Source organism: Homalodisca vitripennis, chromosome 2 (genome assembly GCF_021130785.1).
Source record: "Homalodisca vitripennis isolate AUS2020 chromosome 2, UT_GWSS_2.1, whole genome shotgun sequence".
Taxonomy (NCBI): domain Eukaryota; kingdom Metazoa; phylum Arthropoda; class Insecta; order Hemiptera; family Cicadellidae; genus Homalodisca; species Homalodisca vitripennis.
In genome coordinates this window covers 91,999,781-92,014,757 of record NC_060208.1, presented here as the reverse complement: position 1 = coordinate 92,014,757, position 14,977 = coordinate 91,999,781, and positions in this window count along the sequence as shown.

The window sequence follows — 14,977 nt, the reverse complement described above, 5'->3', positions numbered from 1 at the left end:
AACTCTCAAAATTTGATTGTTTGAACAAGCTCTCCCAAAATCACTCCGTAGGAAAGATGCGGGTAAATCAGGCCGTAATACGCCGCCATCAGAACCTGACTTGGGCAGTATTTGGCTAAAGATCTTAAAACATAAACGCCAGATGCTAATTTTGAACAAACTGAATCAATGTGAACATTCCATGTCAAACCTCGATCAAGGTATATACCAAGGAATTTGGAGGATGTAAACTTCTTTTAATATGGAGTTTCCCAGCATGACGGAAGGCCCACACCCAACGTCCATTGGTCGCAGGGCGAAATTCAGAAAATTAGATTTTGTGGAATTTGTTGTGAGGTTGAGGCTATGAAAGTGTTGGACGCAATTGTTTAAGGTCAACAAAAGCTTTTTGTTCCAAACTTCTTTTGAATTTATCGTTAAAACAGAGAGTCGTGTCATCAGCATACTGCACGAGATTCCCGTACAGAAGTGATGACTCGATGTCATTGACATAGACCAGAAAAAGGATTGGACTGAGGATGGAGCCTTGGGGAACTCCATATCTCAAATCCAATGGACTTGAAAAGGTGATTTGTAATTTGGACAGTCTGTGTTTCTATGGCTTAGAAATGATTTAAATCCACAGCAGGGGCATACCTCGAATGCCATGAGATTCAAGTTTGTCAAGAAATGTATTATTGTCAACAGAGTCGAATGCTTTGGATAAGTCGAGAAACACACTTATGGTGGGATTCTGACACTCTAACCCCTCTACAACCATTTCGACCAGACTCACCACAGCGTCTACCGTCGATTTTCCCGTCTGAAGCCAAATTGGTCTTCAGAGAGCTGGTTGTGTTTGCTAAGAAAACGAAGCATTCTTGTCAAAAATACAGCAGAGATAACGAAGTTAGAAATTAAACGCTTCGTGTGATGACTCAACTTATCCGTGTCGGTATGTCTACACAAAGCTGTTGCGGGTTATGCGATTGATATACTAGCTAGTTTAAACTGTATAAGCAGTGATAACGAAGTTAGAAATGAACGCTTCGTGTGATGACTCAACTTATCCGTGTCGGTATGACTACACAAAGCTGTTGCGGGTTATGCGATTGATATACTAAATAGTTTAAACTGTATAAGCAGAGATAACAACGTTAGAAATGAACGCTTCGTGTGATGACTCAACTTATCCGTGTCGGTACGGCTACACAAAGCTGTAGCGGGTTAATCGATTGATATACTAGCTAGTTTCAACTATATGAGCAGAGATAACGAAGTTAGAAAATGAACGCTTCTTGTGATGACTCAACTTATCGTGTTGGTATGGCTACACAAAGCTGTTGCGGGTTATTCGATTGATATACTAACTAGTTTAAACTGTATAAGCAAAGTCAAATTCAAGTCCTTTAATTGCCGTTGATAATCATTACAATTATGTGGCAAAAGTCATATAGAATAAATCTATAATTTTTACATTCGTTCACAATACCACATTCAGACATACAATCGTTACATTCATCCATACCACTTACTCGCCAATTCTCTCCACTGCCAACGCCAGTGTCAGTCTTCTAGATTGGAGGTCTCCCAACTATAATTCAAAATACTCGTCGACGCTATAGAATGCTTTAGGACGCTAAAAAGCGCTTCAGACGAGTTTTCAACGCCTTGGGGGCGTTTGTACGTTTTTCATGGAATCCGGCAAACTGTTGATGAAACGGACACCTGCCTGCGAGGGCAGGTGTTTCATAAACCACTGTTCTGTGTCGCCCTGTACGGTAGTTGTCTGTGCCTCCTCTCGTTTCATATTCATGCACGTCACGGCCCCTAGTCAGGGCACATTTTGACTTACAGAATAAAACTGCCTCCAAGATATAGAGACATGGCAGGGTCAGCAGCTGCAATTTTTTTGAAAGCTGGTCTACACGACTCTCTGAAGTTCATGTTGGCGATTGTTCTAATCGCTTTCTTTTGAAGCCTGAAAACTCTCAAAATTTGATTGTTTTGAACAAGCTCTCCCAAAATCACTCCGTAGGAAAAGATGCGGGTAAATCAGGCCGTAATACGCCGCCATCAGAACCTGACTTGGGCAGTATTTGGCTAAAAGATCTTAAAACATAAACGCCAGATGCTAATTTTGAACAAACTGAATCAATGTGAACATTCCATGTCAAACCTCGATCAAGGTATATACCAAGGAATTTGGAGGAGTAAACTTCTTTTAATATGGAGTCTCCCAGCATGACGGAAGGCCCACACCCAACGTCCATTGGTCGCAGGGCGAAATTCAGAAAATTAGATTTTGTGGAATTTGTTGTGAGGTTGAGGGCTATGAAAGTGTTGGACGCAATTGTTTAAGGTCAACAAAAGCTTTTTGTTCCAAAACTTCTTTTGATGTATCGTTAAAACAGAGAGTCGTGTCATCAGCATACTGCACGAGATTCCCGTACAGAAGTGATGACTCGATGTCATTGACATAGACCAGAAAAAGGATTGGACTGAGGATGGAGCCTTGGGGAACTCCATATCTCAAATCCAATGGACTTGAAAGGTGATTTGTACTTTGGACAGTCTGTGTTCTATGGCTTAGAAATGATTTAATCCACAGCAGGGGCATACCTTCGAATGCCATGAGAATTCAAGTTTGTCAAGAAGTGTATTATTGTCAACAGAGTCGAATGCTTTAGGATAAGTCGAGAAACACACTTATGGGTGGGATTCTGACACTCTAAACCCCTCTACAACCATTTCGAACCAGACTCACCACAGCGTCTACCGTCGATTTTCCCGTTCTGAAGCCAAAATTGTCTTCAGAGAGCTGGTTGTGTTTGCTAAGAAAACGAAGCATTCTTGTCAAAAATACAGCAGAGATAACGAAGTTAGAAATTAACGCTTCGTTGTGATGACTCAACTTATCCGTGTCGGTATGACTACACAAAGCTGTTGCGGGTTATTCGATTGATATACTAGCTAGTTTAAACTGTATAAGCAGTGATAACGAAGTTAGAAAAATGAACGCCTTCGTGTGATTGACTCAACTTATCCGTGTCGGTATGACTACACAAAGCTGTTGCGGGTTTATGCGATTGATATACTAAATAGTTTAAACTGTATAAGCAGAGATAACAACGTTAGAAATGAACGCTTCGTGTGATGACTCAACTTATCCGTGTCGGTATGGCTACACAAAGCTGTAGCGGGTTAATCGATTGAGTATACTAGCTAGTTTCAACTATATGAGCAGAGATAACGAAGTTAGAAATGAACGCTTCTTGTGATGACTCAACTTATCGTGTCGGTATGGCTACACTAAGCTGTGTTGCGGGTTATTCGATTGATATACTAACTAGTTTAAACTGTATAAGCAAAGTCAAAAGTCAAGTCTTTTATTGCCGTTGATAATATTACAATTATGTGGCAAAAGTCATACAGAATAAATCTATAATTTTTACATTCGTTCACAATACCACATTCAGACATACAATCGTTACATTCATCCATACCACTTACTCGCCAATTCTCTCCACTGGCCAACGCCAGTGTCAGTCTTCTAGATTGGAGGTCTCCCAACTATAATTCAAAAACTCGTCGACGCTATAGTGAATGCTTTAGACGCTAAAAAAGCGCTTCAGACGAGTTTTCAACGCCTTGGGCGTTTGTACGTTTTTCATGGAATCCGGCAAACTGTTGATGAAACGGACACCTGCCTGCTGCGAGGGCAGGTGTTCATAAAAACCACTGTTCTGTGTCGCCCAGTACGGTAGTTGTCTCTGCCTCTCGTTTCATATTCATGCACGTCACGGCCCCTAGTCAGGCACATTTTGACTTACAGAATAAAACTGCCTCCAAGATATAGAGACATGGCAGGGTCAGCAGCTGCAATTTTTTGAAAGCTGGTCTACACGACTCTCTGAAGTTTCATGTTGGCGATTGTTCTAATCGCTTTCTTTTGAAGCCTGAAAAACTCTCAAAATTTGATTGTTTGAACAAGCTCTCCCAAAATCACTCCGTAGGAAAGATGCGGGTAAATCAGGCCGTAATACGCCGCCATCAGAACCTGACTTGGGCAGTATTTGGCTAAAAGATCTTAAAACATAAACGCCAGATGCTAATTTTGAACAAACTGAATCAATGTGAACATTCCATGTCAAACCTCGATCAAGGTATATACCAAGGAATTTGGAGGAGTAAACTTCTTTTAATATGGAGTCTCCCAGCATGACGGAAGGCCCACACCCAACGTCCATTGGTCGCAGGGCGAAATTCAGAAAATTAGATTTTGTGGAATTTGTTGTGAGGTTGAGGCTATGAAAGTGTTGACGCAATTGTTAAGGTCTCAACAAAAGCTTTTTGTTCCAAAACTTCTTTTGATTTATCGTTAAAACAGAGAGTACGTGTCATCAGCATACTGCACGAGATTCCGTACAGAAGTGATGACTCGATGTCATTGACATAGACCATGAAAAAGGATTGGACTGAGGATGGAGCCTTGGGGAACTCCATATCTCAAATCCAATGGACTTGAAAGGTGATTTGTAATTTGGACAGTCTGTGTTCTATGGGCTTAGAAATGATTTAATCCACAAGCAGGGGCATACCTCGAATGCCATGAGAATTCAAGTTTGTCAAGAAGTGTATTATTGTCAACAGAGTCGAATGCTTTGGACAAGTCGAGAAACACACTTATGGTGGGATTCTGACACTCTAACCCCTCTACAACCATTTCGACCAGACTCACCACAGCGTCTACCGTCGATTTTTCCCGTTCTGAAGCCAAATTGGTCTTCAGAGAGCTGGTTGTGTTTGCTAAGAAAACGAAGCATTCTTGTCAAAAATACAGCAGAGATAACGAAGTTAGAAATTAACGCTTCGTGTGATGACTCAACTTATCCGTGTCGGTATGGCTACACAAAGCTGTAGCGGGTTAATCGATTGATATACTAGCTAGTTTAAAGTGTATAAGCAGAAATAACGAAGTTAGAAATGAACACTTCGTGTGATGACTCAACTTATCCGTGTCGGTATGGCTACACAAAGCTGTTGCGGGTTATGCGATTGATATACTAAATAGTTTAAACTGTATAAGCAGAGATAACAACGTTAGAAATGAACGCTTCGTGTGATGACTCAACTTATCGGTGTCGGTATGGCTACACAAAGCTGTAGCGGGTTAATCGATTGATATACTAGCTAGTTTCAACTATATGAGCAGAGATAACGAATTTAGAAATGAACGCTTCTTGTGATGACTCAACTTATCGTGTCGGTATGGCTACACAAAGCTGTTGCGGGTTATTCGATTGATATACTAACTAGTTTAAACTGTATAAGCAAAGTCAAAGTCAAGTCTTTTATTTCCGTTGATAATATTACAATTATGTGGCAAAAGTCATACAGAATAAATCTATAATTTTTACATTCGTTCACAATACCACATTCAGACATACAATCGTTACATTCATCCATACCACTTACTCGCCAATTCTCTCCACTGCCAACGCCAGTGTCAGTCTTCTAGATTGGAGGTCTCCCAACTATAATTCAAAAACTCGTCGACGCTATAGAATGCTTTAGACGCTAAAAAGCGCTTCAGACGAGTTTTCAACGCCTTGGGCGTTTGTACGTTTTTCATGGAATCCGGCAAACTGTTGATGAAACGGACACCTGCCTGCGAGGGCAGGTGTTCATAAACCACTGTTCTGTGTCGCCCAGTACGGTAGTTGTCTCTGCCTCTCGTTTCATATTCATGCACGTCACGGCCCCTAGTCAGGGCACATTTTGACTTACAGAATAAAACTGCCTCCAAGATATAGAGACATGGCTGGGTCAGCAGCTGCAATTTTTTGAAAGCTGGTCTACACGACTCTCTGAAGTTCATGTTGGCGATTGTTCTAATCGCTTTCTTTTGAAGCCTGAAAACTCTCAAAATTTGATTGTTTGAACAAGCTCTCCCAAAATCACTCCGTAGGAAAGATGCGGGTAAATCAGGCCGTAATACGCCGCCATCAGAACCTGACTTGGGCAGTATTTGGCTAAAGATCTTAAAACATAAACGCCAGATGCTAATTTTGAACAAACTGAATCAATGTGAACATTCCATGTCAAACCTCGATCAAGGTATATACCAAGGAATTTGGAGGAGTAAACTTCTTTTAATATGGAGTCTCCCAGCATGACGGAAGGCCCACACCCAACGTCCATTGGTCGCAGGGCGAAATTCAGAAAATTAGATTTTGTGGAATTTGTTGTGAGGTTGAGGCTATGAAAGTGTTGGACGCAATTGTTAAGGTCAACAAAAGCTTTTTGTTCCAAAACTTCTTTTGATTTATCGTTAAAACAGAGAGTCGTGTCATCAGCATACTGCACGAGATTCCCGTACAGAAGTGATGACTCGATGTCATTGACATAGACCAGAAAAAGGATTGGACTGAGGATGGAGCCTTGGGGAACTCCATATCTCAAATCCAATGGACTTGAAAGGTGATTTGTAATTTGGACAGTCTGTGTTCTATGGCTTAGAAATGATTTAATCCACAGCAGGGGCATACCTCGAATGCCATGAGATTCAAGTTTGTCAAGAAGTGTATTATTGTCAACAGAGTCGAATGCTTTGGACAAGTCGAGAAACACACTTATGGTGGGATTCTGACACTCTAACCCCTCTACAACCATTTCGACCAGACTCACCACAGCGTCTACCGTCGATTTTCCCGTTCTGAAGCCAAATTGGTCTTCAGAGAGCTGGTTGTGTTTGCTAAGAAAACGAAGCATTCTTGTCAAAAATACAGCAGAGATAACGAAGTTAGAAATTAACGCTTCGTGTGATGACTCAACTTATCCGTGTCGGTATGGCTACACAAAGCTGTAGCGGGTTAATCGATTGATATACTAGCTAGTTTAAAGTGTATAAGCAGAAATAACGAAGTTAGAAATGAACACTTCGTGTGATGACTCAACTTATCCGTGTCGGTATGGCTACACAAAGCTGTTGCGGGTTATACGATTGATATACTAAATAGTTTAAACTGTATAAGCAGAGATAAAAACGTTAGAAATGAACGCTTCGTGTGATGACTCAACTTATCTGTGTCAGTATGGCTACACAAGGCTGTTGCGGGTTAAGCGATTGATATTCTAGCTGGATTAACCTCGTATAAGCCCAGATAATAAAGTCGGAGACTCTCACTTTATTGTCTTAGCTTTTACGAGTTAAAAGGGTGGCCTCTCTTACATTTGGTTTCTCTTAAATCTTTCCGAAACAACTATCCAACTTATCAAGAACCTTTAGTTGACTCTCAAACTGATAGTAGATTGATTACAAATAATAAATATATTTTTTATCTTTCTCAGTAAACTTCTGATTGATATTTCAGAGATGTTTAGTAATATTTAATGAATATTGAATGCTTTACCTGACAACTGCTAAAACGGTGTAAAAACTGAATGTCATTATTCTGTTTTAAGACATTCCCCCATCATAATAAATATATATTATATTATATAATAAACCTTAGTTTATTAATTTTACTTCATGCATTAGAACAATACCACTAGTTTAATTTACTATAATTCATATTTTGACAAACTCTATTTTAGTTTTTTCAATCATTTCGCTTATTTTGTGAGAGTTAATATCAAACCGTTTATTTTAATTTTGAGAACTCAAAATTGTACTTTAAATAAATTTTCTTATTAAAATTTAAGTTTGCAGATAAATGTTTCAAAACATTTCATATAACTAATAAGACAATAATATTTATATTTTGTCATTTAAAGAAGAAAATATGAAATAACCCCTACTAATTCATAAAAGTATCAAATTATAATTTGTTGTACAAAACAATAACTCTTCGTGTTATGAAACCATCAAAGATGTTTCAACTTAATTGGGCATTACGTTAAAGTATCAAAGCGAGTAAAAATAACCACTGAAGTGCTTTTGTAACGCTTTGGGTGAGTGTTAGTAATACTGGTTTGGTATAAAAGAATTTATTGCTGCAATAAATATTACCTTTTAATCTTATGATCTGAATTGTTCATACAAGTTACATAATTTGATGCTAGCTGTAAACTTGTTTTGGAAGTTTCGTGTAATTAATATACTCCCAACGTACATGGATTTGGGTTTTGATATGACCCAAATACAAAGTTCGCATTAGCTTTGCTGTCTCAGCATATCCTGTCTGCCCCTGACCCAAGTGAGCACACGTTGGGCCTGTCCCGTGACATTAGCAAAGCATTTGAAGTAGTCCATAATCAAATTCTCCTTTTTTAATTGGAACATTATGAGTAGATGTATCATTATTCACCTGTTTAGGACATATTTAAAAGGTCCCCTTCAGTATGTTGAAATAGAAACAAATGATATACTTATCAGCAAGGTATCTCAAATCTAAAAAAGAAGTGCCTCAGGTCCATCTGCTTGGCCCTCTTTTATTTATATTTTTCATGAATGATGTTCCTCAAAGTCTGCATTCGACAAATGAAAACAGCACCATTAAGAAATTTATCTTTTCCCAGCTTATGCAATCCTTATTTTTAATAATAAATCCCTAAATCATGTTGTTGATCTGTTTTGCAATACTGTAAATAAACTTACAAGGTTAAATAAACGTTAAATTGATTATAATCAAATAATAATACATTTTACCAATAAACATTACCCATTATATCTTTCTGAATATGGCATACAATGTTTCATCAAATTATGTTGGGGAATGGCACTTTTATTGAGATGTATAATGGAAGACTAATCTAGCAGCTTAATATATGCCCTGAGGTCCCCCTGAGTATATGAGAGATGAATAACGTAAAGCTGGTAAATTGGATTATATTGGGTAAGTTGAATCTAGAATTTTGCATTATATATCATAGGGTTACACTTTAGCAATTTTCAGATAATTTTGTACTTTAAAAGATAGGCTTTGAGGTTTATCTGGGGTATTGGACAACGTGACAATAATTGTAGAGAGCCGTTGCAATAAAGTAGCACCCTTAAATTTACTGGTTTACTGATCCACATCCTTAACCTTCGTGTTTAAAAATTGTAAACTGTAATCTCATTTCTATGTAAGGCGTAAACATCCATATAATACCAGAAGTTGATACTTTTCAGAAAGATTCAAACCTTCACTTCCTCTATTGAACGAAATCTATCTATATTTATTTATATAAATCTATTTATATATAGTCTCTTAGAGCAGTTTCAAAAGAAAACTAAAATTTTTTCGTACAATATTTCGTTGTAATTAACAACTTTTTCAAGTACACTTTTAAAACATACACAGAATAAATAAAACAAAAGAAGAAGAAGAAACACCTGATAATAAACATTCTAAATGTAAATACAATTTTGACATGTAAACAAGTTTTCATAAGTTGTAAATTTAACAATAATAACATAATATAATCAAATATAATTTTGAATTTAGTTAAATTTGTATATCACAATCTAATTATTCAAGTGTAAAACAATAATACAGCGAATGTTAAATCCATATGGTTGTTTCGATTTTAATATTAATTGGTGTGGCAATTCATTATTCCTTAAATTTAAATCATTTAGAGAGCTGTTTTCACAAGGAGTAATTTTGCTTATAGCTTTGAGTTTATAACAATCCTCAAAGCTTTTGTTATGGTGAATAGCGTGTAAGGCTACTGGTTTTTTGTCGTCTTTGTGATTGATAGAAAAACGGTGGCCGGTCATTCTTACCCGTAATAACAGGTAAGAATACAATCGATAGTAATAACGGTTTCAAAACCCGTTTAAGAACCACTTCGTCGGAAAGCCATTCTACAGTCTAAAAGAGTCCTTTGGGTAGCAATGTAGACTGTCAGGACTAGTTCTTGGTTTAACTGTATAATGTAATTAATATTGTGTAGTAATATAATATCTTAACGTATTGTTACTAAATTACTTTGTCTTTTAATTTTATAAAATATCTTAAGTTTGCATGACGTGCACAGAGAACTGTACAGTTTAATTGTGTTATATTAATGACTATGACTATGACTGTGAAATTATAGTGCAGATTCTATTAGTCTCATAAGCTGGTGGTAGAGCATTATTTGATTCTGAATTTATATAATGTATATAACTAGGGTCCCCTTTGGTTGAATTTCGAGATATTAGATTGGCGCATAACAGATTTCCTTTGACAAAGATGAAGGTTACCATTAATGAAGTTTAGTTCGCATTCTATGATATTCTCTTTTGTTTTATTATTAAAGTTAATTAAGAGCGTTTACTGTTTGTTCTATTTACTTTAATTTTATATGAGTTGTGGCATTTTAGTCAAGTTCTAAGCTGAGTGTTAGGGCAATTTAAATCAATCTATCAATTTAATCAATCTATCGCAATTTCAAAAGTCATTGTCTAAGACTATTGTGACTATAATTTATATTTAAAGTGTCTCAGATTCGAAAAAATAAATGCATTATAAATAATGACCAAGATCCTTATATTCTTTATTCTAGAAAGAATATGAGAATAATTTGTGAGAAAAACTCGCTAATTAGACAACTGAACTTTTAAGGTAAGGAAAGCAATTTGTATTGACCCCTCGGTTGTACTTTCTGTCTTCTCCTGTGTATATGTTTTATGATTTTCATATGTGCATGTAAAAAAAGGAGACTACTGCAATTTATTAGTGTAAGTTTTAAACTCAATATATGATTCGCCAGCCTTAATATGGTAGTTTTTATCAACGTGGTATTGTAAAATATCAGCTCAGCGATATATTGCATAGTATGGATAAAAATAGATATGGCTGCCATATATACGATTAAATAGTCGTGCAGTTGCGCTGATGTATAAATTGGAAACCATTAGCCTCTGCTTGTAATGTGATGGAGTGCAGGGAAGAGCTGTATCTAGATTAGCTGAATTACCTGAATCTTGTCAATAGTAAGAATTTGCCACACTTAAATACAATAAAAATTACTAACGTTCAACACTGGCTGATTCCATAGCGGCCCGGTTCCACTGTGTGTTTCAGGAATACATAAAATACTGTGTAGATGTGGCTCTTCATATGTGCTAAAGCAATATAGCACCACTAATATCTAGGCGAGTTCGTAATCACATTAGTTTTACGTAACTCACTATATGAAACATAACAATCACTGAACATTATTTCAAAATAATCTATGAAATAACATTTAACGAAATAAAAGTGTCTATAAGTATTCTATACTATTACTCAAGAATAGTAAGGGACCTGTAACAATAATAAATAATTAAAAAAGCTCCAGCAAAAAGAGACAACATCCGATTACCGAAAACCTGGCAACTTGTGATGTTACGAGGCCATATTGATAGCTGATTGGTCATATTAATGGATAGGAGGTAAATGTTTCAGCAGATAAATTAAAAAACTCCTCCCGCTTCACTCAACAATACTGGTCTTGTTGGTTTTTGTTTCCAGTTTTTGTTGATTCTCAACAAATATGCCAAAATATATTACTATTTTAATTGTGTTACAAATCTTACGGTGCAATTTGATCCAGAAAATTTTGACAATGGTGAAAATATAGTTACGACGGATATAGTTACTTTTAATTGTAAAAATAATTTTTCTTCCTTATTATTTTATTGAAACCTAAGGTTCTTTCGGTTTTGACTTATTCCTCAGAGTTTTGTTGATGTGATATTATATTTTAGCTATAATATTTCAAGTACAATTTGACGAAACGCATTCTGCGTGTTTTGTTACTTGTTCAGACGTACCACCTATTTTGACGAAATGCAACTTTTGTAGCATCGTCATTTATGCATTTTATAGTTGAAGTGCTACTTTAGTAGCATAGGGTCTCACAAAATAGGAGACATTAGAAACAGGGGACTTAGAGTTTTCAAATTCCAAATTAAAGTAGAAATAGGCTACAAGCAGGTTTAACGTTATTAAACCTTTTAAGGTATCTACTTGGGCAGAATGACTTTACGATGTATTGAAAGTACAATATACTAAATGTACAATAAGTCACAACACAACCACTTACATGTGATATTTTGTACATGGTTCTTACGCATTATTGCGTATGTTAATAATAAGATTATTTATTGTTATTATTTTTTGTAAATCACTGGAAGACTAATAAATAAATACATGCGTTTAAGTTTCATATAATATATTAAAATAATCTCATTTAAATGGTTTGTTCTTAAAATAAGTTTTAATACACTTAAACTGACAATTTGAATAAATTTAGTATATCCTTCATATGTGAAAACAGTTATTGAGTTTCATAACTGCTTCAGTAAAGTCATTATACATTCATAACCATCGATTGTTTAATATTTTTATATTGTGTCTGTGAAAGGAAAAACACAATATCTGTTTTTACAGTTAAAGCTTGAGCTTACAGTTCACGCTAGATGGAGACTCAAATGTAGCGGATAATTGGCTGAAATCAGGCGCCTCAGGCAAGACTTTCCTCGGTGTTATGTGGATATTGGCGTGAACATTTATTATCTACCAGGTGACTTCTTTCAAATAATACCCATTGGTGTTATTCAGATAAAAGTATGTTGAAATTTATGATTTATTCAAATTATACGTAACATGATTTTAACTCAATGAAAAAGTTTGTTACAAATAATATAATTTCAAAGAAAACGGTTACATACGACATGTCAGTGTACTGCAAGATCTGATAGACGTTTAATTTATTTTCTCTCAATTTTAATTCATACGAGTACTTCAGTTACAAGAATCCAAAATAAAAGAATAAAGGGTTCAACGAAAGTCTAATTTACGTAAATAAACTGACAATGCAAGTAACTATAAATACACGGAATTACTAAAAAGTATGAGTATTCACTTATAAGACAGCTTCACTATGAGATCAACTCATAAGAGTTTTACAATGATAAACATACCTACTTGTTTAAAACACTTACTCACCAAACTTTTACAGATTGTGAAATTTTCCCGGTGTAGATTGAAAAAGCTTTTAGCTGTTTTGCTTGTAGTGACTTGGTGTAAAATCTGTTTTTCAAGTAGCCTGCTCAGAAATTGTCTTCAAGTGTTTTTTTCCAGGGTCAAATTTGGAATTGAATAGCAAAATCGTATACCGGAAAATACTCTTTATGGTTAGTATTAATGAAATACGTATTATTCTAGAAAATTCATATTTTTCTACACTCTGTTAAGGGAGACGGTAAATATTAATCCGTATTTAGTAGCTTATAATAAAACTTATATGAATAAAAACTGTACTTTAATGTAGCACTTAATTATAAACAAATAACTCCAATAATTATTAAATTTTATTTTTGTTGGGCTTTTCGTGTTCAAGTATTAAATACCAATAAAACGAAGTTGTTGAATGTAATAATTTAGCATTGTGCAATTACTACAAAAGGAATACAAAAACACTGAAAATTACCAATGGGCAAAACTTCCAAACGATTTTATGATTTCTATATCACGATATAATGTTAATATCACCAATATGTGCAAAGTTGCCTTCTACAGCACACCTGTAAGGAAATTTTCCCTTATATAATTCTATCATGATGAATTTGTTTGCAAAGCAGAAAGTTTACATAACGTATTGTCAAGTAAAATTTATAAAATCATTATTGATATAATAATTTACTAAGAAATTATAGTAAAAAAGTAGCAAATAATAGTTAATCTTTGTATTCAGTTATTGGAAAAAAATTTTTTAACCTACTTCTGCACTTGGAAATAAACTAATATAATGTATCCTTTCATCTGAAACTTTCTGCGTCAATTAAACTCGAGGAAAATCTGGTTTGGATTTAGACTTGAAGGCTCAGATCATACAGTTCGTGGCAGTTGAAGGCTCAAATGTACCGAATAATTTGCTGAAACCTGTTTGAGCCTGGGGTAAGTCCTTTCTCCGTGCTAAGTCAGTATTTGCGAAGCACTCTTTTTTTTACCAACGTACTAGTAGTTTAGTGTGTCAAATTATGACTATTAGTTTAATATCCTTGTTTAATATAAAGTTCATAATATCTTAAAATATTTTATTTAAAAACAAACATAGTAACTCATTGGTAGTAATTTAAGTTCAGTATTGCTTTTGCGAAGCTTAGGAAAAACAATTTTCATTGATCGCTTATATTTTGAATATATATATATATATATATATATATATATATATATATATATATACACTGTGTTACAAAAAACCTGGAACAAACTTATTTTCATCCTATCTACTTGAGATATACACCTATATGATGCAAACAATTTTAGTTGAACTATCTGATGTAATTGATTTTATCAGTGGGCAAATAACAAAGTTGTCATACTCGTTATCGTCATTCTTTATTAGGCAACCCTTGAACTCTTATGCAGGCTATTACAAACTTTTTGTTGATCTATAATGTTTGTACTGGCTAGTTACTAACCTCCACAGACTGCGATGATTGCCTGTATTACGAGTCATACTGTCGGTCATAGCTGTGATCACCTAATGATCGATGTTTCACCACCCGTATGGCTTGCTGAAGCTATACCAAGGACTGCAACTCACGGCAACGTCTTTTAATGGCTCTTCTTCTATTTGATCACATGTGCTCTACTGGATTGAGATATGGGCTGTTTGCCGGTCACTGTAAAATATACATTTTTGCCTCATGTAGATATTTTTGCACAACCCTGGCAGAGTATGTGCTCGGCAGTTATCATGTATTAAAATAAATCTAGGTCCATTAAACCCAGCCACAATATCATATGCTCCGACAGAACCTCCCTCACATATCTTATAGCACTTATGGTGCCTCCGTTAACACCGCAAGGTCTGTGCGTTCCTCCCTTGCAATACCTACCCAAACCATTACAGAACCAACCTGAAAACTCTCCTTTGTTCAAATGTTGCACTGAGCATACAGTTCTCCAGAGTATCTCCTCACTCTCTTACGTCTATCTGGGAATCTCAAGCTGAATCGTTACTTATCTCAACAAATAACTCTGCTCCATTAATGTTGTGTCCAGTTAACGCGATTTTGAGCAAATTGGAG